The sequence below is a fragment of the Penaeus japonicus genome, unplaced genomic scaffold (genome assembly GCF_977035675.1).
Source record: "Penaeus japonicus unplaced genomic scaffold, GWHDUDI00000001_assembly GWHDUDI00000033, whole genome shotgun sequence".
NCBI lineage: Eukaryota > Metazoa > Arthropoda > Malacostraca > Decapoda > Penaeidae > Penaeus > Penaeus japonicus.
This window is the reverse complement of record NW_028234435.1, coordinates 23,680,440-23,681,061: the sequence shown is the minus strand read 5'-3', so window position 1 is coordinate 23,681,061 and position 622 is coordinate 23,680,440.

The following is a 622-nucleotide window of genomic DNA, read 5'->3' as shown; positions in this document are numbered from 1 at the left end:
TCACTTAGTGCAATACTATTATAAAAGATATATCAAGACTTATATCTTGTAAGGGGATATAAGCGTCTAGAAACAGTGAGGTTAACAGGGATTTAACGACTTGTGTTTGAATTTCGTGTGCTGTGTATTATTACACTGGCATTAAGATAACCCAAAGGGACAGACTGTATCTTAGCTAACAGTTTTAATCATTGGCTAGAGCATTAGTTCTTAATTTGTAGGATATTGCATAAGCCATAGGTAGTCCTTACAAGCTTGTTAATTAGCTCACAGACAAATGTAAAAAACAAACATCAGCTCCGTCAGTTTTGCTTAAAAGAGAGAGAAAGAGAGAGAAAGAAAAAGAGAGAGGACTAAGATGAGAACGAGGACGAGAGAGAGAGGATAGAGAGATGGTTTGGAGAGAGGAGTAGAGTAGAGAGAAGGCGAGAGAGAGAGAGGTAAGATGGTTTGAGAGTAAAGAGGAGAGAGGTGGAGAGAGAGGGGCTAATGAGAGAGAGAGCGAATGATGAGAGAGAAGAGGAGGAGAGAGAAAAGAGCGGAAAGAGAGAGAGAAGTAGAGAGAAAGAAAGAGAGAGAAGAGAAAGAAAGAGGCAGAGAGAGGAGATGAGTGATTGGAGAG